This window comes from Eleutherodactylus coqui, chromosome 3, assembly GCF_035609145.1.
Source record: "Eleutherodactylus coqui strain aEleCoq1 chromosome 3, aEleCoq1.hap1, whole genome shotgun sequence".
NCBI lineage: Eukaryota > Metazoa > Chordata > Amphibia > Anura > Eleutherodactylidae > Eleutherodactylus > Eleutherodactylus coqui.
In genome coordinates this window covers 93,228,141-93,254,680 of record NC_089839.1, presented here as the reverse complement: position 1 = coordinate 93,254,680, position 26,540 = coordinate 93,228,141, and positions in this window count along the sequence as shown.

Below are 26,540 nucleotides of genomic sequence, written 5' to 3'. Positions count from 1 at the left end.
TTTGGCAATGTGCACGTTTAACGCTTGAGCGTGCGGGTGCGTGGCGGCGTACTTGCGTTCGCGCTCAAACAGTGGCGCTAGCGACGTCTGGACGCTGCGCTGAGAGACATTGCTGGATGGGGCCGAGGACAGCGGAGGTGAGGGTGTGGGTGCAGGCCAGGAGACGGTAGTGCCTGTCTCCTGAGAGGGGGGTTGGATCTCAGTGGCAGGTTGGGGCACAGGGGGAGAGGCAGTGGTGCAAACCGGAGGCGGTGAACGGGCATCATCCCACCTTGTGGGGTGCTTGGCCATCATATGCCTGCGCATGCTGGTGGTGGTGCCTCCCCAGCTGATCTTGGCGCGACAAAGGTTGCACACCACTGTTCGTCGGTCGTCAGGCGTCTCTGTGAAAAACTGCCACACCGTAGAGCACCTTGACCTCTGCAGGGTGGCATGGCGCGAGGGGGCGGTTTGGGAAACAGTTGGTGGATTATTCGGTCTGGCCCTGCCTCTACCCCTGGCCAATGCACTGGCTCGGCCTGTGCCCACACCCTGACTTGGGCCTCGGCGTCGTCGCCCGCGTCCACGTCCTCTAGGCCTACCCCTACCCCTCAGCATGCTGTATTACCAGTAGTGCAGAAACAGAACGCTGTAATTAAATGTGCCGCTTATTGGCCTGTGGTTGGAGGCTGACTTCGTTTACGGAACGCCAGGAAATAATTTGGCGCAAGCCTGCTGTAACACTTAGCTGGCTGCGTATGATTTTGTAGAACTACTACACCCAGCACAGACAGACCCAGAACACTGAGCACAGTGACAGGCAGGCCAAATAGATTTTTTGCCCAAATTTTTTTAGCAAAGGCCCACTGCCTATATTCAATGAATATGTCTTCTGTCCCTGCCTCCACACTTCTGTCCCTGGAGTATGTCACAGAACTGCAGAGTGTTGCACTGTCAACTGCAACACAGCGGTGATTTCAGAGCCCAGACAGAGCCAGGAAATAATTTGGTGCAAGCCTGCTGTAACACTTAGCTGGCTGCGTATGATTTTGTAGAACTACTACACCCAGCACAGACAGACCCAGAACACTGAGCACAGTCACAGGCAGGCCAAATAGATTTTTTGCCCAATATTTTTTTGAAAAGGCACACTGCCTATATTCAATGAATATGTCTTCTGTCCCTGCCTCCACACTTCTGTCCCTGGAGTATGTCACAGAACTGTAGACTGGTGCACTGTCAACTGCAACACAGCGGTGATTTCAGAGCCCAGACAGAGCCAGGAAATAATTTGGCGCAAGCCTGCTGTAACACTTAGCTGGCTGCGAATGATTTTGTAGAACAACTACACCCAGCACACACAGACCCAGAACACTGAGCACAGTGACAGGCAGGCCAAATAGATTTTTTGCCCAAATTTTTTTAGCAAAGGCCCTCTGTCTATATTCAATCAATAATATTAATATGTCTTCTGTCCCTGCCTACGCACTTCTGTCCCTGGAGTATTACTGCAGGGCGCAATGCTCCGCACGGCCGATATACCAAAAAAAAAAAAAAGTGCAACACTGCAAAAAGCAGCCTCCACAGTACTGCACACGGTTAGATGTGGCCCTAAGAAGGACCGTTGGGGTTCTTGAAGCCTAAAATACTCCTAACGCTCTCCCTGCCTAAGCACTTCTGTCCCTGGAGTATTACTGCAGGGCGCAATGCTCTGCACGGCCGATATACCAAAAAAAAAATGTGCACCACTGCAAAAAGCAGTCTCCACAGTACTGCACACGGTTAGATGTGGCCCTGAGAAGGACCGTTGGGGTTCTTGAAGCCTACAATAACTCCTAACACTCTCCCTATAGCAGCTCCAACACGATAGCACTTTCCCTCAGCTATGTCAGAACGCATCTGTGGCGAGCCGCGGGAGGGGCCGATTTTTATACTCGGGTGACACCTGATCTCGCCAGCCACTCACTGCAGGGGGGTGGTATAGGGCTTGAACGTCGCAGGGGGAAGTTGTAATGCCTTCCCTGTCTTTCAATTGGCCAGAAAAGCGCGCTAACGTCTCAGAGATGAAAGTGAAAGTAACCCGAACATCGCGTGGTGCTCGTTACGAGTAACGAGCATCTCGAACACGCTAATACTCGAACGAGTATCAAGCTCGGACGAGTACGTTCGCTCATTTCTACTAGTTACCAATTAAGTCACATTAACCAAAGCGATTAATGGGTTTCACCTGCCCTCTTGGTTGGGCATGGGTAATTTTTCTGACGTACACCAATTAATTTTTTGCCCACCTGCATTAAAGCTGACGTTACATCAGCTGTGATGGGCAATGCAATGGGATATATTTATGTACCGCCGGTGGCTTCCTGGCACCCACCCATGCTGTGGGTCCACAGGGAGTTGTAACTGCATGTCTCCACTTCTAAAGAACCCCAGTGTGACTGGGGCATGCAGTGTGGGCCGAAGCCCACCTGCATTTAATCGGACGTTACCTCAGCTGTGATGGGCACTGCAATGGGATAATTTATGTACAGCCGGTGGGTTCCAGGGAGCCACCCATGCTGTGGGTGCACACGGAATTCCCATTGCGGAGTTGTACCTGCCTGTGACCATTTGTAAAAAAACGCGGTCTGACTGGGGCATGCAGACACCTTGACAGAATGAATAGTGTGTGGCACATAGGTTCCCCATTGCTATGCCCACGTGTGCAGCTCCTGATGGCGGTGGCACAGGATTATATTTCTCATTGCTTCTGTACAGCATTGTGGGCTATCGCCCCGCCCCTTTTAAAGAGGGTCGCTGCCTAGCCGTGCCAACCCTCTGCAGTGTATGCCTGCGGTTCCTCCTCATGGCAGACGCACTTATAAATAGACATGAGGGTGGTGTGGCATGAGTGCAGCTGAAGGCTGCGCAGGGACACTTTGGTGTGCGCTGTGGACACTGGGTCGTGCGGGGGGGTTGAGCAGCATGTAACCCAGGAGAAGTGGCAGCAGAGTGTCATGCAGGCAGTGATTGTGCTTTGTTGGAGGTAGTGTGGTGCTTAGCTAAGGTATGCATTGCATGAGGGCTTTTCAGAAGTAAAAGTTGTTGGGGGGGGGGGCAACTCTTGCCGCTATTGTGGCTTAATAGTCGGACCTGGGAACTTGAGATGCAGCCCAACATGTAGCCCCTCGCCTGCCCTATCCGTTGCTCTGTCGTTCCCATCACTTTCTTGAATTGCCCAGATTTTCACAAATGAAAACCTTAGCGAGCATCGGCGATATACAAAAATGCTCGGGTCGCCCATTGACTTCAATGGGGTTCATTCCTCGAAACGAACCCTCGAGCATCGCGATAATTTCATCCCGAGTAACGAGCACCCGAGCATTTTGGTGTTCGCTCATCTCTAGACCTGATCTATCTTTGGTGTGTGCTGTGCAGGAGTTTCCATAGACTCCTATGTAAGCTGGATAACATGCAACATGCAGCTCCAGATCGTATGAGCAGGCAATTTCACTGCTAACTAAGCTTGAGATTTAATAGCTGGAAATAACCCATTCACGCTATTTTTTTTTTGTATATATTCTTTACTTCTAGAAAAAGGGGGGATTACAACAAAGATATGGGTAGAATCAATACGTAATCACATTGTAAATCAATCAATTCTATAAACAAACAAGGAACAGTAAGAGTTCTGTTGAAAGTACAGTAAGGAGTATCTGAAAAAAGATACAAAGAATAGAACATTCATGAAGTATGATCAAATAGTGAGTTGAAATAAGCCAATGGTTAGGGGGCATTAACAGTTTGATGGGGTTTCCGGGGTCTCCGTGTGAGAAAGGGAACCAGGCATTCCAAAAATTTGTGAACTTCTCCAAGTCCCCTTCTCATCTGGCTTTGACCTTCTCAAAGGAGAAGATAGTGTTCACCTTATTATACCATTCTAAAATGGAGGGCACTGTACTGTCTCTCCAGTGTCTGGGGATCAAGATTTTAGTTGCATTTGTGAGAAACCTGAGAATACACTTGTATTTAACTGAGAGGCCTGGGACGTCCATGTTTAAGAGGACAACCCCATGTGTTAGGGTAATATTGATTTTGAAAATAAGGCCAAGTTTCCTTTGAATCTCCTCCCAGAATGGTTGTAGGAATGAGCATGAAAACAACATATGGGTGTACAAGCCAACACTACCTGAGCATCTCCAGCATAAGGGGGAATAATCTGGATCTATTTTATTCAGTAGAGCTAGGGTTTTATACCACCTGAAAAGATTTTGTAATTTAATTCTTGGACCCTAGTGGAGGAGGAGGAGGACGAGTGTGAATTACATAAGATTTAATTTACCTCGTCTGCAGTAAATGTGGTGTTTAATTCAGTCTCCCATCAGGGAATAAATAAGGACTGGTCCTCGTTCAGTGTCAGATCCCTATAGATTTTAGAGATTGGGCTTTTAATTGGTTAGGGGTTCCAGAATAGTTTGTAAAATAGCAGGTTCTGATCCGTATCAATAATATCTTGGAAATGAGTCATAATGGTATCCCTGAAAATGCACAACTCTGCGTCTTTGAATAAAGTCTCATTTCCCCTGCCAGATAAATTTTGCTACAAGGTGTTTTAATTTAGCAAAGAAGGTCTAGGGAACCTCTATTGGTAACGTTTGGAATACACATAGTATTTTGGCAGGCAGACCATTTTAGATAGGTTCTTCCATTCAAGCTATTTTTAGTGCAGTGCAGCCACAATCTTTTCATGCGCCTATACTGCACTAAAACCATGCCCATGATAGAGGCCTGAGGGTGTGAGCTGAGTGAGTGTGTGTGAGTGGCATAACTGTACTGTGGTCAGCATAACTGTACTGTGGTCTAAGTGTACTGTGTCATAATTGTGACTTTGGGTTTGCGGACTTTGGAAAAGTCACTTGCATTTAATTATTGCTTATTTATTTGAATTTTTGCATATACTATTTTCCTCTAATCTATCTGTACTCCATCATTGACAATGCTGTCTATTGTACATCTTTTGCCATGTATGCGGCCCTTGTACAGCCGTTGGAGGGTGCATACTGCTGTATGAGATGTGAGCAAGTTGCACATTTGGAAGCCTAGATCCTGGATCTGAATGAGCAGCTGGCAACACTGCAATCCATTGCCAATATGCAAAGGAGTTTACTGCTCACTGATCAGGCACTCACTGGCTTAGATGTGGGGGTGGATGGTAGTTTGGGAGAGCAGGATAAGCAAGCAGCTAGCTGGGTGACATTTAGAAGGAGTAGAGGGAAGAGATCCTGGTAGGCTAGTCCTGAACTGGCACACCCCAACAGATTTGCAAAGTTGGTAGATAAGTTGGATGCCATTACAGGGTTAGCATTTCTGCAGCACAACATGCCCTTTGATCGTCAGAGAGATGACTGCTCCAGTAAGGGGAAGGGGAGTGCAGTTCCTGGTAGTGATAGATTCAATTTATTAGTGGGACAGATAGGGCAATCTGCCCCAAAGACCGGGATTATCAAATGGTGTGTTGTCTTCCTAGCACTCGAGTTGTACAAATCACAGATTGAGTTGACAGGTTACTAGGAGAGGCTGGTGAAGATCCAGTTTTCATCGTACATATTGGCACCAATGACAAAGTTAGGGTGAGGTGGAAGGTCCTTAAAAACAATTTCAGGGAACTAGGATCTAAGCTTAGGATAAGGACCTTCTATTTTCTGAAATACCACCTGTACCTTGCGCCACACCAAAAAGGCAGTGGGAGATTAGGGAGGTAAACAAGAATTGGTGTATGAAGGAGGAGTTTGGGTTCCTGGAGAACTGGGCTGACTTTGCTGCTGGCTACAGGCCACAATAATGTGCAGTCATGTATCTATAAAGATAGTAGAGTCAGCAGTCACACCCTGGCCCTAGTGCCTAGGTAATAAGTTGGTGCTATACAAATAAAGATTAATATTATTAATGACTATTGTTCGTGATTTCTATTTAGATGTGAGGTCAACAATGCATTTGTTATGTTTATTATGTTTCTTGTTGAGTCCTTTGTGCTCATAAATTGAGATGCTAGTGATTATGATAGGAGAGAACAAGTAAGATGCTTATGCCATATACTAGCCATCAATGAGTAATGAGGCAATAATTTCAAATGTGGAACTATTTTGCTATTGGCGAAGGAAGCCACATGTTGTGTTGGAATGGGAGGAAAACCCATATTTGTTAAATGAACATCATGTCTATAAATTGACACAGGAAATTACATCATATATGCAGGTATGGGTTTAACCCCCTGTACATCAGTCCAAGATTTCACTTTCCTTTGATCCAAGATTGACAAAATTGATGAATTCGGACCTGAAATTAAATGAAGAATCAGCCTTGGCCCTAGTGCAGTGCAAGGAATGGCAAAGATATGGAAAAGCAAAGACAACAGCATTACAAAAAAGCAATCATTTTCCCAATAACTACATATGCATGCAAAAGCTGGACACTCAAGAAAGCAAACAGAAAAAGGATTGAGGCCTTTGAGTTGTGGTGCTGGCAGCGAATGCTGCGCATACCATTGGCAGAGATGGTCACAAATAAGGTGATCCTAGACCGTGTCAAACCAAAAGTATCACTAGAAAGCAAAATCACCAAACAACGGCTTTCATACTTTGGTCATGTGATTCGAGCCAATTCTCTGGAAACAACATTAATGATCGGCACAGTCAGTGGGTCCAGAAGAAAAGGATGCCAAAAAACCGACTGGCTAGACACAGTCAAGATTGACATAAACATGGAAAAGACTGTGGAAAATGCGCACATAGAGTAGGTCCTATTTTCTGGCGCCTGCAAGAACTGCACGTAGAAAAAAAGAAATGAGAATGAACCTATTGCAATCAATAGGTTCAATTCTCTGACCTTTTGCACGTGGGATTTTTTTCTTTGCGCAAAAAATTGGCTAATATACGTACGTCTGAAGAAGCCCTTAGTCAAGTATATTAGAAAACACTGCAGCTCAGATAGCGCCAAGGGATTAGAAGCGGATTATCCATTTTAGCATTTTCAAATCCTTTGCAGGAAAGGAGAGCTGCAACGACAATTTGAGGGGTTCTCACAGGGAGAACGAACCCCAAGGGAAAGAAAACAAAAAGTTTTATTAAAAAAAAAACGTTTGCGCTCGTGGAAAATGAAAGAAAGTAGCCCTAATTTATTGTCAAAGAGAAATCACGACGGCACTTACTCAGGAGGAGGGTGTATGAAACAAGAAGCCCCCTCCTTGAAGTGTCTTTTTGCACCGAAACGTGTTGCCAACATTATTTTACAATAAAAAACGAAGACTTAATCCTCCTGTGGCAGTATTATCCGCGACTGGGAGTTCTTTGAGGAGTCGACACTTCAAGGAGGGGGCTTCTTGTTTCATACACCCCCCCTCCTCCTAAGTAAGTGCCGTCTTGATTTCTCTTTCACCGGACTTGACAACAAATTAGGGCTACTTTCTTTCATTTTCCACGAGCGCAAACGTTTTTATTATAAAACTTTTTGTTTTTTTAGTCAAGTATATGAGATTGTATTTTCTATTTCCTTTATCAAATCAGTGTTCAGCTGCCTAGACCTGGGACTTGTTATCTCTTCTTTTCTACCACCACTGCAAATTCATCCTATCAAATAGAAAACAGTCTGAACAGCAAGATCATCACATTGGTCCTCACATTTGCTATTATTACCATGAAATTACACTAAATCATGTGTTGTGGTAGTGCTGGTTTCAAACACATGCCTCAGAGGCATTGTGTTATGGATCTGTGTAATTAAATTACATTTTGACTTTTCAGTTGCACATTTAGACTCAAATATAATTTTATATTGTGATTTTTCAATGCAAGAACTAAAACAAAAAATATGTTTTATAAAGTTTTAATTATTAAAAAAAATAAAAGGTATTAAAAAATCTTTTCCCATATTTGTTATAAAGAAATCAGAATATTAATTTAAAAAAAACATATTTAGTATTCTTGTGTCCATAAAAATTCAATCTATCAAAGTATTAGCATTATTTATTTTGTACAGTGAACGTTGTCAGGAAAAAAAACAACTTCAGAACTGCGCTTTTTAGGTTTCGCCGTCTTCAAGAAAAAGCAATCAAAAAATTGTATGTTACCAATAGACACCACAGGATTTCAGACAAAAAAAAGCCCTCACACAACTATGTAGATGGAAAAATAAAAAAAGGTTATGACTGTCAGAAAATGGAGGCAGAATCATATATTTTTCAAAGATATTTTATTTTTTTAAAAGTAGTACAGCAAAAAACCTATATAAATTTGGTATTGCAGTAATCGTTCTGACCCATAGAATAAAGTTATCAAGTCATTTTTGATGCAGTGTGTACATTGTAGAAACAAACCTTCCCATAAAGATGCTGGAATTCATTTTTTTCCCCATTTTACGCCACTTATAATTTATTTTTACGTTTTTCAGTACATTATATGATACATTAAATAGTACCACTGAAAAATAAAACTCGTCCCGCAAAAAACAAGCCCTCAGGGTGCGTTCACATGCCACAGCAGATGTAGCAGCAGGGAATTATTTTAACTAGCGGGGATGAAGGAAACATCTGCCGCATGCAGATGTGTTCCTCATCCTCGTGGAGGACACAGCAGCAGCCGACAGGTAAGTAATTTATTTAATTTTTTTTAGTACACTATTTTAAAGGGCTTTTCAGGGAATGGGCTTATGAAGCCCTTCCCTGAAAAGCCATTGACAGCTACCGGGGCTCAGCAGCGACTTCTGCCGCGATCCCCGGCTCTGTAGCACTGCTTAGCTATCAGGCACCAGGGATTTAAAATCCCTGCCTGCTGGTAGCTCTGATTGTAATTGGCTGAAGCGCTTAGCCAATCACAATTAGAGTTACCAGCAGGCGGGGATTTTAAATCCCTGGCTGCTGAGAGCTACAAAGCCAGGGACAGCCACAGAAGTCATGGCTGAGCCCCGGAAGGTGAGTTTTGTTTAATTATTTTTTTTTCCACTATTTTAAAAGGCTTTCAGGGAAGGGCTTATGAAGCCATTTCCTGAAAAGCTATTGACGGCTGCCGGGGCTTAGCGGTGACTTCTGCCACTGTCCCCGGCTCTATAGCGCTGCTGAGTTATCAGCAGCCGGGGATTTAAAATCAGTAGCTCAGATCAAGTCCCGATCTTAATTCATGTATTTAAAACCATTCACATGGGGTGCTTCTGCGTGAATGTTAAAAAATATGCAGAAGCGATGGCAAGCAACGATTGGCAGAAATCCTCAGAATTGCATTAAAATGGCTAATTATGGCAAGCTGTCTTCTTTTACCAGCGTTGTACACAGGGTAACTCCCTCCCACTCCCCTTTTTCCTTCTGCCATAGAAGTCTATGGGAGCTTGCTGTGTATCACATTGAATAATAGGGGAAGACCTACCTTTTCACGCCAAAAATTATTGCGTATGTCCTATTTTTTCACACACGTGTATTTTACCTAGAAAAAACATGTTTCTCTGAATGAAGCCATTAAAATCCAATGCTTTGCATGGTCATGTTTTAAGTAGTAATTTCGTTTTCACTAGCTCTTTTCTCAGCCATTAATACTGCATGCGGGAAAGATTGGGCAGTGCCCATCTTCCCACATTTATCACGAGAAAGTGAATAGGACTTTTACAAGTTTGTGCTGTGTGATGCGATAGAAAAGGAGGCTCCATAGGGAAACATGGGCTGCAAAACATCGCGAATAGCAGCTGTATAGAGCATGCCACGATTTTCTTTCTTTTTTTTCCAACATAGCATTAGACAAAACATCGCTAATGTGAAGGAACCCATTGGAAACTATGGGCTTCACATACATGCATTCTGCAGCGCTGTCGTATTGCAAGAAAATCGTGCGATATTGTACCCCATGTAAAAGCAGCCTTAGGGTGCCTTCACACTTGCGAGAAACACTCTTTTGAGCGATGCAAGAGCAGAAAAGCAGGATTAAGAAACCGATAATTTTCAATGGTTTCATTCCCATTTGCGATGTTGAAGTGAGTTTTTTTTCTTTAACTTCTAATGTTGCTCTATGGAGATTCCTTTTTATCGCATCACAACACACAAACTTGCAATTTTCGTGCAATGCGTTTTTTTACATTAATAAATCCTATTGTCTATCAAGAGAAAAATGCATAAGAAGATCATATTTTTACAAGAAAAGGCATCATTGACCCGCAGACATCTCATGAGCAAAATTGTGATTCTGGTGGCAAAATCATGATCGCCAGTGTGAAGGAACCCTAAGGCTAGCGTCACACGAGCACATTTGCGCAATATGCAGAGAATAGAACCCATTGATTTCATTGGTTCGTTTAGATACACATATTTTTCCTGTCGATTTCTGGCAGCAGGCAAAATACACTAGGAGATGTGTGAAACACTGCGTAATTGCGCAGGAAGATCAACACATCCAAAACTCATTAGACTAATTAGCTATTTCAATTGGTGCGTATTATTTTGCATGCAAATGCACATGCCTTGTATGCAGAAAAAGTACAGCAACATACGCTGATGCGCTCACAAATAAACTTTGTTCATTCCACAAAAACGGAGTGCTCATGCACACAAATACATATATGCCGATGTGATGCTGGCCTGAGGCCTCTTTCACATGGCCATATGCGTTTTTAGGTGCACCCGCCGTCGCCATAAAAACGTGTGAATGGGCGCACAAATCTAACATTTGTGCACCTGCTCAGACGGCATGGGTCTGGCCCATATACGCCAAGGCCAACATGCTGCCATGCAGTTATGCCATTGCCCTTCCCTGCCCCTTGACGATACACCTCCTCTGTCCTCCCCTCCGGCAGTTTGCAATCGGAGAAGGTTGGATGGGGTGGAGCTTAGCTCCGCCCCCACCCCCTTAAATTGCAAACAGGCGGAGGGGAGGAGAGAGGAGGAGAAAAGAGGGAGGGAGTTTAGCAGTCACATTGATAAACTCCCTCCCACCTACCTTCTCTGGCCGCTGTCATGGGCTCTCATAGGAGCCCATGCAGTGGCCGATGTATTCTGGCCAGAAAGTTCCAGGACTATCTTTTCGGCTCGACGTAAAAGCGCCCGGCGCTATATTGGCCCGGCTGGGCGCTTTTATGTATATACATAGATACACAACACACTATGGGTGAAGATTTAGATGCGAATTAGCAGCAGACTTCCCCCCCCCCCCCCCCACACTCGAAATGATGAAGTCTGCTGCAGGTGCATGTGTAAATCCTCACCGAATGGTGCAGATTTTGATGCAAATCCTAACCAAAATTTGCAGCACAAAATATGCTATGGTTATTTTTATGCAGATCTGTGCCAAAATCAGCCTCATGTAAAACACACCTTAAATATCATTTATTTAGATGGTGATGCACCTTTTTTTTAAAAATGAAGTCACATTTGTTCCTTTTTTTACTTTTTGAAAAAATATTTTATTTCTCTAGATTTTTAGTTAGCATGAGAGTCAGCTGCCCATTCACCTCAGGTAAACGTAGCTACATAATAATTGCTTTATTTTTCATTCAAGAACCGAATTCAAGGGATACTTCAACATTGTAATGTTCCCGGGTCTTTCAATCAATACTTCTGAGTATAAAAATAACAAATTTATTGACCTCAATGAAGAAAAAGCAGATGCTTGACCGAGCGATACATATTTCACATGTAGTTCTATTTTACTTTTCTTCATTGTGAGTACAAAGCTAAATTCAACAGCATGAATTCCATTTATTCATTCCATATGAGACTGCAAATGTAGACAGAAGCCAACGTCCGAAAGACTGAATTAATGGTACTGCAGATGTAGAAGTTTTATTTAGTTTGGTCTTTCTTATTATGAAAAACAACATATTGCACCGTCGCCTGTTTGTAGTCCATTATTTTAAGGAAAGAAAGCCAAAATCAATGCAGGGGAAATCATAATCCAATACATTCTTATCTTTATTTTAAAAGATAAGAAGTGTAAATGGAAAGGGCAATACTTATTGTTCACGTAAGTGAAAATATGGAGTACATCAACAATAGTGTTGGACTTGAAAGCAATTTCAATTTCTATACAGGTATGAACTCATTTTACTTATGTGAAATATTTTTCCCATTAGAATAACTTTATTTTCCTTTTAAAAACATTTATGAACACATATTTATAGTAGTTTACCACTTAAGGTGGTTTCAATGGATTCATTTTCATTTCCTTTTTTTGTACGTGCATTTATCTTATGTGCACATGTGGTGCACCGGTGGTTAATACAACAGGCTAGCAAGGGCTATAGTTCTCGTGTCACGTGGCAGGGTGGCTTCACTAACCTGATGGTCCCGGGTTCCACACCATACCCTTTTGTCAAGGGAGCTGCTTCAGTTATACGGAGTGCAGGATGGACTTCTGACACAAGGATTTCGTGAAACAGCTTTAACTTTACTACAATTGCTTATGTACATTCTAGGTTACAAGTCAATCAAAGTATAGCATGCGGTATTACAAATAAGCAGTAGATGGATGATCATTTGGTTATCACGACTTTAAAGGTGACTGCTTCAGCAGAGATATTGACGATACAGTCTATGATGCTCTTGGGAATGTCTCTTACTTCGCTTGTAGCAGGAATATCTTTGCCAACAGTTAGATTCAATTCTCGATATACACAGTCCAGTTTAGATTAACCTCTGCTGTGGGGCTCCATTCACACTGCATTACAATTTTCACTTGGTACTCACAATTCGGTTCCGTCACGCGGTACCTGGAAGGACGCATGCGGGGACAATTTCATCAGCGTGCTAGCTGACTAATACTGCTCTCCACCAAACGTTAGAAACAGCATACGCAGGGAGGTCCTTGTACAACTTATCCTCTCTGTCTTTAGCTCCAGCTCTGTCTTGCTTCCTCAGAGCTCATCACACAATAATCCCCTTTACAGCGTGGACTGGCACAAAAATGGCAGAGTGGGCTAAGGTCCCAGGAGCTCTCTCTCTGTCTGCCCTTTGTTCTTGGCTCACATCTTACTCTACTCCCTTCCCCCTCCAAGAGACGACTGACTCTCTTTGCTGTCGGGTCCCTCCCACCTTCTTGGGGGATGTGGAGCTCTGCAGCATCTGCTGAGGGGCTGCTTGATAACCAAAATCGCATCTCATCTGTACAATTTAACCCTTGTATCTCTGCATAGCCTGAGATATGCAAGGTTCTGCAAATATAACACAGCGCAGTGCAAAATACAAACAATATATATTATAATGCATTGTGAAAAATATGCTTTATGAAACCACACGACAACTTTGCACTGGGGTGTAACACGGACTCTGGTTCTGGGACACTACACAAAAATATAGCACCTGCTCTATTTTTCAGCGTATTTGCACACCAGGGGCCCCACAGAAGACTATGGGAGGTGTAAAAAAGGCACACACACAAAAAACACTAGAACATACACAATACGCTGCGCATTTACGTGAATGAGAGAACATATCTTGACCTAATTAGGCTTAAATAGCTTTTTAAATTAGGATAGGGGGTGACATGGGCACATGTGAAGAGGCCCTGCATGAGCAAAAAAGTACAGTCCTATGTGCAGACATGCACATAAATCAACCTTGTTGACTGTGCAAATATGTTGCGCTGAAGCCCTTAGGGCTTATTAAAATGACTGTATTTACACAGGTATTTCGGACGGTAAAAAGGGCACACATAAAATGTGACCATGCCATGCATTGGATTTCAATTGCTTCATTCAGACAATGATTTATTTCCGTGTAATATAATCATGCAAGAGAAAAAATTATATCTATGCGACCTTAATCAGTTGACTTTTTTTATATGGCACGTGAAAAGATAGGTCTTGACCTGTCTTTCGATGCGATGTGTAGACTTCTATGGCAGCAGGAAAAAAAGGGTGGGGGAGGGAGTTACCCTGCGTACAAAACGAGGAAAAAAAGACAGCTCATTGTAATTTAACCCATTCCCGCTATAGGATATACAGTTACATCCTACGGGGTCGTGGTATGTATGAAGAGAGAATGCACGGCTATCTCTTTTCATACAGCACAGGCACCAGCTGTTTATTACAGCTGACACCCGCGTGCAATAACTGCAATCAGCTGCACGGCTGATCAACACTATTAACCTTTTAAATGCGCTGTCAATTCTGATAGCGCATTTAAATCCTCCGAACGATGTTTGGAAGTCCCGTACAGCCCCCCCAACAATGAGATCGCAGGGAGCCTTGTGGATGTCATGGCAGCTGGGGGCCTTCTGAAAGGCCCCAGGGCTGTCTTAGTAGACTGCCTATCAAGCCATCCCTGTGGAGTGGCCTGATAAACTGCCTGCCTGATTGCAATATGATGTAATGCTATGGCATTACATCATATTGCAGGAGCGATCAAAGCATCCCATTGTGGTCCCCTAGGAGGACTATAAAAAGAATGTAAAAATAAGATCAATAAAGTTTTACTAATTGTAAAAAAAAAAGTAATAAAAATTTAAATCACCCCCCCTTTGCCATATTTATAATAAAATAATCTAAATCATAAAACAAAAATACAAATTTGCCATGTCTGTAAAAGTCCAATCTATCAGTGAACGTCGTCCGGAAAAAAAAATGCCAGAAATGCACTTTTTTGTTCATCCTGTCTCCCAGAAAAAAAGGCAATGAAAAGCGATCAAAAAGTCATATGCATTCCAATATGGTACCAACTAGAGATGAGCGAGCACCAAAATGCCCGAGTGCTCGTTACTCGAGTCAAACTTCCCGCGATGCTCGAGGGTTCGTTACGAGTAACGAACCCCATTGAAGTCAATGGGCGACTCGAGCATTTTTGTATATCGCCGATGCTCGCTTTTCATTTGTGAAAATCTGGGAAATTCAAGAAAGTGATGGGAACGAAAAGGAAACGGATAGGGCAGGCGAGGGGCTACATGTTGGGCTGCATCTCAAGTTCCCAGGTCCGACTATTAAGCCACAATAGCGGCAAGAGTGCCCCCCCCCCCCCAACAATTTTTAGTTCTGAAAAACCCTCATTAGCAAGGCATACCTTAGCTAAGCTCCAACAAAGCACAATCACTGCCTGCATGACACTCTGCTGCCACTTCTACTGGGTTACATGCTGCCCAACCCCCCCCGCAAGACCCAGTGTCCACAGCGCACACCAAAGTGTCCCTGCGCAGCCTTCAGCTGCCCTCATGCCACACGCTGGCCTCATAGCCACACCACCCTCATGTCTATTTATAAGTGCGTCTGCCATGAGGAGGAACCGGAGGCACACACTGCAGAGGGTTGGCAGGGCCAGGCAGCGACCCTCTTTAAAAGGGGCGGGGCCATAGCCCACAATGCTGTACAGAAGCAATGAGAACTCCAATCCTGTGCCACCTCCGTCAGAAGCTGCAAATGTGGAAATAGCAATGGGGAATCCATTGCCACACAGTATTCATTCTGTCAAGGTGTCGCATAGCTCAATCCACACTGCGAGGGGAAAGCCGTGAGCGCTCTGCCCCCTACCCAAGTCAGTCAGTGCCTTTCTGCTAGACAGGTCAAACACCGCAATGGGAACTAAGTTTGCACCAACCGCATAGGTGGGTCCTAGGAAACCCAAGACATGAACAAAAAATTGATCTGAGCGGCCAAACATGGCAGACTTGTACCGCGCCCACGGCATAGGCCTCGGCCCACAGATTCAGCAATCCTAGGCTGGAAGCGGACTTTCACTGCACCAGGACATAGGCTTCTGTACAAACCCTCAGCAATCGCGTGCCTATAGCGGACTCCAATGCTAACGTAGCTGTGCACGTCTCATTAGTGCTGTATTGCTCCTGTAGTTTGTCCCAATGCAGTGCCCCGGATAGTAGAGCTAACGTCAGATTAAATACAGGTGGGCTTCGGCCCACACTGCATGCCCCAGTCAGACTGGGGTTCTTTATAAGTAGACACAGGCAGGTACAACTCAGTGTGGACCGACAGCATGGGTGGGTCCCAGGAAGCCACCGGTGTTACATAAATAAATCCCATTGCATTGCCCAGCACAGCTGAGGTAACGTCCGATTAAATGCAGGTGGGCTTCGGCCCACAATGCATGCCCCAGTCTGACCGGGGTTTTTAATGCATAGACACAGGCAGGTACAAATCCCTAATGTGAAGTCCGTGTGGACCCAAAGCATGGGTGGCTCCCTGGAACCCATCAGCGGTACATAAATGTATCCCATTGCAGTGCCCTGCTCAGCAGAGCTAACGTCAGATACAATACAGGTGGGCTTCGGCCCACAGTGCATGCCCCAGTCAGACTGGTAATATGTACCTTAACAGTAACCGCGTTGATGGGAATGTGGTCGCGACTGCGGACCTAGTAGCGCGGTTTTATTTAGTTGGTTTTCGGAATGTGGCCAGGATTAAGTGGGCCATGGTGGGGGGATGGTGGGGGGACTCTCTTGTTGTGTCGTTAAAGGTGAAATTCTTGGACTGCCACCAGACGGACCAATGCAAAGGAATTTGCCAAGAATGTTTTCATTGTTGGAGGAGGAGGGGGATGTTTTTGAGGCACTACGTGTCATCTCTAGAGATGAGCGAACGTACTCGTCCGAGCTTGATATTCGTGCGAATATTAGGGTGTTCGGGATGCTCGTTACTCGTAACGAGTACCACGCGGTGTTCCGGTTACTTTCAGTTTCCTCTCTGAGACGTTAGCGCGCTTTTCTGGCCAATTGAAAGACAGGGAAGGCATTACAACTTCCCCCTGTGACGTTCAAGCCCTATACCACCCCCCTGCTGTGAGGGGCTGGGGCGATCAGATGTCACCCGAGTATAAAAGTCGGCCCCTCCCGCAGCTCGCCACACATGCCTTGTGACTTAGCTGAGGGACAGTGCTGCTGGTGCCTGAGCTGCTGTAGGGAGAGCGTTAGGAGTTAGTGTAGGCTTCAAGAACCCCAAAGGTCCTTCTTAGGGCCACATCTACCTGTGTGCAGGCTGCTGCTAGCAGTGGTTTTTTTGTTTTTTTTTCTCAAAATCGGCAGTGCAGAGCATTGCACCCGGCATTAGGGACAGAAGTGGTGCTTAGGCAGGGAGAGTGTTAGGAGTGAGTGTAGCCTTCAAGAACCTCAACGGTCCTTTCTAGGGCCAAATTTAACCGTGTGCAGTACTGTGCTGGCTGCTGTTAGCAGTGTTGCATTTTTTTTTTTTTCTAAAAATCGTCTGTGCAGAGCATTGCACCCTCCATTGATACTACAGGGACAGAATTGTGTAGGCAGGGCCACAACACAGTTATTGTTCATTGAATATACGCAGTGGGGCCTTCCCTTTGCAAAAAAGCGAAAAAATTATATTTGGCCTGCCTGTGTCAGTCCTAAGGTCTCCGTGTACGTGTGTGCTGCGTGGAGAACGTACAAAAATCAGACGCAACCAGCTACGGTTTACTGCAGGCTTGCGCCATTGTCTTTCCTGACTGGCAAATACCTGCTCTGCCAGAGTTAATAACTCTGCTACACTAAAGTTGTGTGACACTTTTTCAGGGCCACACCACAGTTATTAAACGTATTGTTCATTGAATATACGCAGTGGGGCCTTCCCTTTGCAAAAAAGCGAAAAAATTATATTTGACCTGCAGGGTTGCGCCAATTTATTTCCTGCCTGGGAAATCAAATCACTGGTAATACAGCATGCTGAGGGGTAGGGGTAGGCCTAGAGGATGTGGACGCGGCCGAGGACGCGGAGGGCCAAGTGAGGGTGTGGGCACAGGCCGAGCTCCTGATCCAGGTGTGTCGCAGCCGACTGCTGCGCGATTAGGAGAGAGGCACGTTTCTGGCGTCCCCACATTCATCGCCCAATTAATGGGTCCACGTGGGAGACCTTTATTAGAAAATGAGCAGTGTGAGCAGGTCCTGTCCTGGATGGCAGAAAGTGCTTCGAGCAACCTATCGTCCAGCCACAGTTCTGCACTGTCCACTGCTGCAAATCCGAATCCTCTGTCTGCTGCTCCTCCTTCCTCCCAGCCTCCTCACTCCACTACAATGACACATGCTCAGGAGCGGGAACACTCCCAGGAACTTTTCTCGGGCCCCTGCTCAGATTGGGCAGCAGTGGTTCCTCTACCACCAGAGGAGTTTATCGTCACTGATGCCCAACAATTGGAAAGTTCCCGGGGTCCGGGGGATGAGGCTGGGGACTTCCGGCAACTGTCTCAAGACCTTTCAGTGGGTGAGGAGGACGATGACGATGAGACACAGTTGTCTTGCAGTGAGGTAGTAGTAAGGGCAGTAAGTCTGAGGGCGCAGCGCACAGAGGATTCAGAGGAAGAGCAGCAGGACGATGAGGTGACTGACCCTACCTGGTGTGCAACGCCTACACAGGACAGGTCTTCAGAGGGGGAGGCACGGGCAGCAGCAGGGCAGGTTGCAAGAGGCAGTGCGGTGGCCAGGGGTAGAGGCAGGGCCAGACCGAATAATCCACCAAGTGTTTCCCAAAGCGCCCCCTCGCGCCATGCCACCCTGCAGAGGCCGAGGTGCTCTAAGGTCTGGCAGTTTTTCACCGAGACGCCTGACGACCGACGAACAGTGGTGTGCAACCTTTGTCGCGCCAAGATCAGCCGGGGAGCCACCACCAACAGCCTGACCACCACCAGCATGCGCAGACATATGATGGCCAAGCACCCCACAAGGTGGGACGAAGGCCGTTCACCGCCTCCGGTTTGCACCGCTGCCTCTCCCCCTGTGCCCCAACCTGCCACTGAGATCCAACCCCCCTCTCAGGACACAGGCACGACCGTCTCATGGCCTGCACCCACACCCTCACCTCCGCTGTCCTCGGCCCCATCCACCAATGTCTCGCACCGCACAGTCCAGCCGTCGCTAGCGCAACTGTTGGAGCGCAAGCGCAAGTACGCCGCCACGCACCCGCACGCTCAATCGTTAACCGTCCACATAGCCAAAGTTATCAGCCTTGAGATGCTGCCGTATAGGGTTGTGGAAACGGAGTCCTTCAAAGCTATGATGGCGGCGGCGGCCCCGCGCTACTCAGTTCCCAGTCGCCACTACTTTTCCCGATGTGCCGTCCCAGCCCTGCACGACCACGTCTCCCGCAACATTGTACGCGCCCTCACCAATGCGGTTAGTGGCAAGGTCCACTTAACTACGGACACGTGGACAAGCACAGGCGGGCAGGGCCACTACATCTCCCTGACGGCACATTAGGTGAATTTAGTGGAGGCTGGGACAGAGTCAGAGCCTGGGACCGGTCACGTCCTACCCACCCCCAGAATTGCGGGCCCCAGCTCGGTGGTGGTATGTTCGGCGGTGTATGCTTCCTCCACTAAAGCACCCTCCTCCTCCTCCTCCTCCTCAACATCTGTCTCGCAATCTAGATGTGTCAGCAGCAGCAGGACGTCGCCAGCAGTCGGTGTCGCGCGGCGTGGCAGCACAGCGGTGGGCAAGCGTCAGCAGGCCGTGCTGAAACTACTCAGCTTAGGAGATAGGAGGCACACGACCCACGAACTGCTGCAGGGTCTGACAGAGCAGACCGACCGTTGGCTTGTGCCGCTGAGCCTCCAACCGGGCATGGTCGTGTGTGACAACGGCCGTAACCTGGTGGCGGCTCTGCAGCTCGGCAGCCTCACGCACGTGCCATGCCTGGCCCACGTCTTTAATTTGGTGGTTCAGCGCTTTCTGAAAAGCTACCCACGCTTGTCAGACCTGCTCGGAAAGGTGCGCCGGCTCTGCGCACATTTCCGCAAGTCCCACACGGACGCTGCCACCCTGCGCACCCTGCAACATCGGTTTAATCTGCCAGTGCACCGACTGCTGTGCGACGTGCCCACACGGTGGAACTCTACGCTCCACATGTTGGCCAGGCTCTATGAGCAGCGTAGAGCTATAGTGGAATACCAACTCCAACATGGGCGGCGCAGTGGGAGTCAGCCTCCTCAATTCTTTTCAGAAGAGTGGGCCTGGTTGGCAGACATCTGCCAGGTCCTTCGAAACTTTGAGCAGTCTACCCAGGTGGTGAGCGACGATGCTGCAATCATTAGCGTCACCATTCCTCTGCTATGCATCTTGAGAAGTTCCCTGCAAACCATAAAGGCAGCCGCTTTGCGCTCGGAAACCGAGCCGGGGGAAGACAGTATGTCGCTGGATAGTCAGAGCACCCTCCTGTCTATATCTCAGCGCGTTCAGGAGGAGGAGGAGGAGCATGAGGAGGATGAGGAGGAGGGGGAAGAGACAGCTTGGCCCACTGCTGACGGTACCCATGCTGCTTGCCTGTCATCATTTCAGCGTGTATGGCCTGAGGAGGAGGAGGATCCTGAAAGTGATCTTCCTAGTGCGGACAGCCATGTGTTGCGTACAGGTACCCTGGCACACATGGCTGACTTCATGTTAGGATGCCTTTCTCGTGACCCTCGCATTCAACGCATTCTGGCCACTACGGATTACTGGGTGTACACACTGCTCGACCCACGCTATAAGGAGAACCTTCCCACTCTCATTCCCGAAGAGGAAAGGGGTTCGAGAGTGTTGCTATACCACAGGACCCTGGCGGACAAGCTGATGGTAAAATTCCCATCCGACAGCGGTAGTGGCAGAAGGCGCAGTTCTGAGGGCCAGGTAGCAGGGGAGGTGCGTAGATCGAGCAGCATGTACAGCCCAGGCAGTGCAACAGTCTTTAAGGGCCTGGACAGCTTTATGGCTCCCCAGCAAGACTGTGTCACCGCTCCCCAGTCAAGGCTGAGTCGGCGGGAGCACTGTAAAAGGATGGTGAGGGAGTACGTAGCCGATCGCACGACCATCCTTGGTGACGCCTCTGCCCCCTACAACTACTGGGTGTCGAAGCTGGACACGTGGCCTGAACTAGCGCTGTATGCCCTGGAGGTGCTTGCTTGTCCTGCGGCTAGCGTCTTGTCGGAAAGGGTGTTTAGTGCGGCTGGGGGAATCATCACAGATAAGCGTACCCGCCTGTCAACCGACAGTGCCGACAGGCTAACACTCATCAAGATGAACAAAGCCTGGATTTCCCCAGACTTCTCTTCTCCACCAGCGGACAGCAGCGATACGTAAGCAATACGTAGGCTGCACCCGCGGATGGAAGCTACGTTCTCTCTCACCATCCAAAACGGGGACATTTCTGCTTTATCAATCTGTGTCTAATATTCCTCCTCCTCCTCCTGCTCCTCCTCCTGAAACCTCACGTAATCACGCTGAACGGGCAATTTTTCTTAGGGCCACAAGGCTCACTCATAATTTTTCTAAACAATTTTTATATGTTTCAATGCTCTTAAAAGCGTTGAAACTTTAACTTGAACCAATTTTTCGTTAAACTGGGCTGCCTCCAGGCCTAGTTACCACTTAAGCCACATTAACCAAAGCGATTAATGGGTTTCACCTGCCCTCTTGGTTGGCCATGGCCAATTTTTTTGATGTACATTAGTACTGTTGATACAGCAATTTTTGTGGGCCCTCGCCTACAGTGTAATCAAATGAATTTTTAGCCCACCTGCATTACAGCTGACATTACATCCGCTGTGTTGGGCAATGCAATGTGATATTTCTGTGTACCGCCGGTGGCTTCCTGGCACCCACCCATGCTGTGGGTCCACAGGGAATTATAAATGCATCTGATTCCACTTGTAAAGAACCCCAGTCAGACTGGGGCATGCAGTGTGGGCCGAAGCCCACCTGTATTAAGCACAACATTACTACCTCAGCTGTGTTGGGCAATGCAATGGGATATTTCTATGCACCGCCGGTGGCTTCCTGGCACCCACCCATGCTGTGGGTCCACAGGGAATTATAAATGCATCTGTTTCCACTTGTAAAGAACCCCAGTCTGACTGAGGCATGCAGTGTGGGCCGAAGCCCACCTGCATTAAGCACGACATTACTACCTCAGCTGTGTTGGGCAATGCAATGGGATATTTTTATGTACCGCCGGTGGGTTCCAGGGAGCCACCCATGCTGTAGGTGCACACGGAGTTTGACCTACATCTGTCCACTTGTAAAGAACCCCAGTCTGACTGGGGCATGCAGTGTGGGCCGAAGCCCACCTGTATTAAGCACAACATTACTACCTCAGCTGTGTTGGGCAATGCAATGGGATATTTCTATGTACCGCCGGTGGCTTCCTGGCAACCACCCATGCTGTGGGTCCACAGGGAATTATAAATGCATCTGTTTCCACTTGTAAAGAACCCCAGTCTGACTGGGGCATGCAGTGTGGGCCGAAGCCCACCTGCATTAAGCACGACATTACTACCTCAGCTGTGTTGGGCAATGCAATGGGATATTTTTGTGTATCGCCGGTGGGTTCCAGGGAGCCACCCATGCTGTCGGTCGACAGGGACTTCACAATAGGGAGTTGTACCTGCCTGTGTCTATGAATTAAAAAGCCCGGTCTGACTGGGGCATGCAGAGACACCTTGACAGAATGAATAGTGTGTGGCACATAGGTTCCCCATTGCTATGCCCACATGTGCAGCTCCTGATGGCGGTGGCACAGGATTATATTTCTCATTGCTTCTGTACAGCATTGTGGGCTATCGCCCCACCCCTTTTAAAGAGGGTCGCTGCCTAGCCGTGCCAACCCTCTGCAGTGTGTGCCTGCGGTTCCTCCTCATGGCAGACGCACTTATAAATAGACATGAGGGTGGTGTGGCATGAGGGCAGCTCAAGGCTGCGCAGCGACACTTTGGTGTGCGCTGTGGGGTGAGGGGGGGGGTTGGGCAGCATGTAACCCAGGAGAAGTGGCAGCGGAGTGTCATGCAGGCAGTGATTGTGCTTTGTTGGAGGTAGTGTGGTGCTTAGCAAAGGTATGCCATGCTAATGAGGGCTTTTCAGAAGTAAAAGTTTTTGGGAGGGGGGGGGGGCCCACTCTTGCAGCTATTGTGGCTTAATAGTGGGACCTGTGAACTTGAGATGCAGCCCAACATGTAGCCCCTCGCCTGCCCTATCCGTTGCTGTGTCGTTCCCATCACTTTCTTGAATTGCCCAGATTTCTACACAAGGAAACCTTAGCGAGCATCGGCGAAATACAAAAATGCTCGGGTCGCCCATTGACTTCAATGGGGTTCGTTACTCGAAACGAACCCTCGAGCATCGCGAAAAGTTCATCCCGAGTAACGAGCACCCGAGCATTTTGGTGCTCGCTCATCTCTAGTCATCTCCACATGTCCGTGGTTATATGCACCTTAACAGTAACCGCGTTGGTGGGAAATGGCCTCGCCGCCATCATGTCTTTGGGAAGCCTCCGTTTCCACACCCCAGTGACATAGCATTAGCAGCGGTATAGGCAGAGCCCACAATTAGTAAAATTTCAGCGGTAGCATTAGGGACGGGCCCCAGTAACATATCACTAGCAGCAGTATAGGGGTAGCACAGTATTAGTTCCATTTCAGTAGCACTAGCAGTCTGGACAGGCCCCAGTAACATATCACTAGCAGCAGTATAGGGGGAGCACAGTATTAGTTCCATTTCAGTAGTAGTAGCAGTCAAGACAGGCCGCAGTAACAATTCCGAAGCAGTAGTATAGGGGGAGCACAGTATTAGTTCCATTTCAGTAGTAGTAGCAGTCTGGACAGGCTCCAGTAACATATCACTAGCAGCAGTATAGGGGGAGCACAGTATTAGTTCCATTTCAGTAGTAGTAGCAGTCTAGACAGGCCCCAGTAACAATTCCGAAGCAGCAGTATAGGGGGAGCACAGTATTAGTTCCATTTGAGTAGTAGTAGCAGTCAAGATAGGCCCCAGTAACATATCACTAGCAGCAGTATAGGGGGAGCACAGTATTAGTTCCATTTCAGTAGTAGTAGCAGTCTAGACAGGCCCCAGTAATAATTCCGAAGCAGCAGTATGGGGGGGGGGGGCACAGTTTTAGTTCCATTTCAGTAGTAGTAGCAGTCTAGACAGGCCCCAGTAATAATTCCGAAGCAGCAGTATGGGGGGGGGGGGCACAGTTTTAGTTCCATTTCAGTAGTAGTAGCAGTCAAGACAGGCCCCAGTAACAATTCCAAAGCAGCAGTATAAGGAGAGCACAGTTTTAGTTCCATTTCAGTAGCAGTAGCAGTCAAGACAGGCCCCAGTAACATATCACTAGCAGCAGTATAGGGGGAGCACAGTATTAGTTCCATTTCAGTAGTAGTAGCAGTCAAGACAGGCCCCAGTAACATAACACTAGCAGCAGTATAGGGGGAGCACAGTATTAGTTCCATTTCAGTAGTAGTAGCAGTCTAGACAGGCCACAGTAACAATTCCGAAACAGCAGTATAGGGGGGGGGGGCACAGTTTTAGTTCCATTTCAGTAGTAGTAGCAGTCAAGACAGGCCCCAGTAACAATCCTGAAGCAGCAGTATAGGGGGAGCACAGTATTAGTTCCATTTCAGTAGTAGTAGCAGTCAAGACAGGCCACAGTAACAATTCCGAAGCAGTATTATAGGGGGAGCACAGTATTAGTTTCATTTCAGTAGTAGTAGCAGTCAAGACAGGCCCCAGTAACATATCACTAGCAGCAGTGGCTACGTACTCCCTCACCATCCTTTTACAGTGCTCCCGCCGACTCAGCCTTGACTGGGGAGCGGGGACACAGTCTTGCTGGGGAGCCATAAAGCTGGCAAAGGCCTTGGAGAGTGTTCCCCTGCCTGCGCTGTACATGTTGCCTGATCTCCGCACCTCCGCTGCTACCTGGCCCTTGGAACTGCGCCTTCTGCCACTAGCGCTGTGGGATGTGAATTTTACCATCAGTTTGTCCACCAGGGTCCTGTGGTATAGCATCGCTCTCGAACCCCTTTCCTCTTCGGGTATGAGAGTGGAAAGGTTCTCCTCATACCGTGGGTCGAGCAGTGTGTACACCCAGTAATCCGTAGTGGCCAGAATGCGTGTAACGCGAGGGTCACGAGAAAGGCATCCTAACATGAAGTCAGCCATGTGTGCCAGGGTACCTGTATGCAACACATGGCTGTCCTCACTAGGAAGATCACTTTCAGGATCCTCCTCCTCCTCAGGCCATACACGCTGAAAGGATGACAGGCAAGCAGCATGGGTACCCTCAGCAGTGGGCCAAGCTTTCTCTTCCCCCTCCTTCTCATGCTCCTCCTCCTCCAAAACGCGCTGAGTTATAGACATGACGGTGGTCTGACTATCCAGCGACATACTGTCTTCCCCCACCTCCGTTTCCGAGCGCAAAGCGTCTGCCTTTATGCTTTGCAGGCAACTTCTCAAGAGGCATAGCAGAGGAATGGTGACGCTAATGATTGCAGCATCACCGCTCACCATCTGGGTAGACTCCTCAAAGTTTCCAAGGACCTGGCAGATGTCTGCCAACCAGGCCCACTCTTCTGTAAAGAATTGAGGAGGCTGACTCCCACTACGCCGCCCATGTTGGAGTTGGTATTCCAGTATAGCTCTAAGCTGCTCATAGAGCCTGGCCAACATGTGGAGCGTAGAGTTCCACCGTGTGGGCACGTCGCACAGCAGTCGGTGCACTGGTAGATTAAACCAATGTTGCAGGGACCGCAGGGTGGCAGCGTCCGTGTTGGACTTGCGGAAATGTGCGCTGCGCCGGCGCACCTTTCCGAGCAGGTCTGACAAGTGTGGGTAGCTTTTCAGAAACCACCAAATTAAAGACGTGGGCCGGCATGGCACGTGCGTGAGGCTGCCGAGCTGCAGAGCCGCCACCAGGTTACAGCCGTTGTCACACATGACCATGCCCGGTTGGAGGCTCAGCGGCAAAAGCCAGTGGTCGGTCTGCTCTGTCAGACACTGCAGCAGTTCGTGGGCCGTGTGCCTCTTCTCTCCTAAGCTGAGTAGTTTCAGCACGGCCTGCTGACGCTTGCCCACCACTGTGCTGCCACGCCACGTGACACCGAGCTGGGGCCCGCAATTCTGGAGGTGGGTAGGACGTGAGCGGTCCCAGGCTCTGACTCGGTCCCAGCCTCCACTAAGTTCACCCAATGTGCCGTCAGGGAGATATAGTGGCCCTGCCCGCCTGTGCTTGTCCACGTGTCCGTTGTTAAGTGGACCTTGGCAGTAACCGCGTGGGTAAGGGCGCGTACAATGTTGCGGGAGACGTGGTCGTGCAGGGCTGGGACGGCACATCGGGAAAAGAAGTGGCGACTGGGAACCGAGTAGCGCGGGGCCGCCGCCGCCATCATGTTTTTGAGAGCCTCCGTTTCCACAATCCTATACGGCAGCATCTCCAGGCTGATCAATTTGGCTATGGGCACGTTTAACGCTTGAGCGTGCGGGTGCGTGGTGGCATACTTGCGCTTGCGCTCAAACAGTTGCGCTAGCGACGGCTGGACGCTGCGCTGAGAGACATTGCTGGATGGGGCCGAGGACAGCGGAGGTGAGGGTGTGGGTGCAGGCCGGGAGACGGTCGTGCCTGTGTCCTGAGAGGGGGGTTGTATCTCAGTGGCAGGTTGGGGCACAGGGGGAGAGGCAGTGGTGCAAACCGGAGGTGGTAAACGGCCTTCGTCCCACCTTGTGGGGTGCTTGGCCATCATATGCCAGCGTATATATTGTATACTCTTTCCCTCTGGCGGGATGACAGCGATCATGTAACGGACACAGCAGAGCCAGAAAACAATTATGCACAAGCCTGTAGTGAGACCTAGGTGCGTATGACTGAGC